We start from the raw sequence: 2,312 nt of genomic DNA on the forward strand, positions 1-2,312 counted from the left end.
ACAGAAATTAATCAATTAATAGGTATTTATTAAGCCCCTATTATGTTTCAGGCACTATGCTAATCATTGGTGGTGCCAGTCTAAAGATTAAAACAATCCCTACTCACATTCTAATGGAACAGGCAAGGGCTTACAAAAAAATGAACAGGACCCTTTGGCCTCTGTTCTCTGAACCTAGCAGAGGAAGCTCCATCTAGAAATTCAATATGTCTATTCTCAAGATCCAGGCCAGAGAGATCTTTGACTCTCATGTACACCCCACTGTTGGAAGTTGATCTCTACAATGGAAAAGATTTCTTCCAAGTTGCTGTGCCCAGTGGCACTTCTCTCAGCATCCATGAAGCCCTGGAGCTTCACAACAGTGATAAGATCCACTAAATAGGGAAAGGTGTCTCAAAAGTACTCGAGCACATCAATAAATCTATTACCCAAATCTTGCTTAGCAAGAAACTGAATGATGTGGAGCAGGAGAAGACTGATAAGTTGATGATAGAGATGGATAACTCTGACCATAAATCTAAATTTGGTGCAACTGACACATTGGAAGTGTCTCTAACTGTTTGTAAGGCTAAAGCTGCTGAGAAAGGTGTCTCCCTGAACTGCCACATTGCTGACCTTGCAGGCAATGATGAAGTCATCCTGTCAGTTCCAGCATGATCAATGCTGGCTCCCATGGTGGTAACAAGCTGACCATGCAGAAGTTCATGATCCTCTCTATTGGAACAGCAATCTGCAAGGAGGCCATTCACATTGGAACTGAAGTCCATCACAATCTGAAGTATGTGATTAAGCAGAAACATGGGCAGGATGCTACTAATGTAGGAGATGAGGGTAACTTTGCTCCTAATAGTCTAGAAAACAAAGAAGCTCTGGAGCTGCTAAAATGTATGTTGATAAGATTGTAATTGGCATGGATGTTGCTGCCTCAGAGTTCCTCTGATCCTGGAAATATGACTTGGACTTCAAATCTGCTGATGATCCATTTCTCCTGAGCTTAAAAACCTTTCATCAAGGACTATCCAGTGGAGATTCCCTTTGACCAGGATGACTGAGAAGCTTAGAAGAACCTCATTGCCATTGCAGGCATCCAGGTGGTAGGGGTGATCTCACAACCACTAATCCCAAATGTATTGAAAAGGCTGTGAATGAGAAAGTCTGCAACTGATTGCTACTGAAAGCAAATCAGATTGGCTCCTTGAATGAATCTCTCCAAGAGTGCAAGCTGACCCAGTCCAATGGGTGAGGAGTAATGGTTTCTCAGTGTCTCTGAGATTCTAAAGATACCTTCATTGCAGACCTGCACTGGGCAGATCAAGACTGGTGCCTTCTACTCTGAGCATCTGGTCAGTATAACCAGCTTCTTAGAATTTAGAAAGATCTGGGTAGGAAAGCTAAATTTGCCAGAAGGAACTTCAGAAATCCTCAGGTCATATATACTCCTTGGCCAGGAGGCTTCCAAGCTAAGAGCAGATGGGCACCACTCACTTCTGATGAAATTTGCTCCTGTCCTAAGAATGGGAAGCACAAATATTAAACCAATTTTGTTCTGGGGGCAGGTATCTCCCCTTTATCTTTCTGTAATGTTCTCTTAGTTCTCTTAGAACTGTCTTATCAGACACTTATCAGAAACTGAAGTCCACATTTGATTATCTACATCTGATGCTCTCCTGGAAGACCTTATTGTTTTGTGATTGGGCTCATCCCCACCCTTGCGGTTGATGTGTGGAGCCATATTCTTGTGATGCAGTCCCGACAAGCCCACAGGCCAGATACTTAATGGCTTCTATGTGCAGAATAAATATATTCAGTAACCCACTAGAAAAAATATGAACAACATAAATACAAAGTGACTATATACATATAAGGACAGCAATGGCTAGAATGATAGAGCTGAAGTTAGGAAGACTCCTAAATTCAAATCTGGCCTCAGACACTTAATAGCTGTGTGATCCTGAGCAAGTCACTTAATCCTATTTGCTTCAGTTTCCTCATCTATCAAATGAACTGGAAATGGCAAATCACTCTAGTATCTTTGCTGAGAAAACTCCAAAGAGGACACAATTGAAAATTACTGAAACAACTGAACAAAAATATATACAAACACCAACAAAATAATAATGTAGTTTGAGAGGCAGAACAACAATGGTTAAAGGGAAAGGGATCAGAAAAGGTTTCATGCAGAAAATGATCCCTAAGTTTCATCCTAAAGGAAGAGAAGAGGTCTAAAAGGTGGAAGTAAGGAGATTTCCTGGGCAGCACGAACCTTGGGAATTTCTTCAAGAGTTATCTCAAATTATGGAACTACACTCAAA

General features: G+C 41.2%; 1 pseudogene; it reads left to right on the forward strand.

The window, feature by feature from the left end:
* Positions 1–249: 249 nt before the first annotated feature.
* Positions 250–1,052, forward strand: LOC127541469 (alpha-enolase-like; annotated as a pseudogene).
* The last annotated feature ends 1,260 nt before the right edge of the window (positions 1,053–2,312 follow it).

Source organism: Antechinus flavipes, chromosome 6 (assembly GCF_016432865.1).
Source record: "Antechinus flavipes isolate AdamAnt ecotype Samford, QLD, Australia chromosome 6, AdamAnt_v2, whole genome shotgun sequence".
NCBI classification, from domain to species: Eukaryota; Metazoa; Chordata; class Mammalia; order Dasyuromorphia; family Dasyuridae; genus Antechinus; species Antechinus flavipes.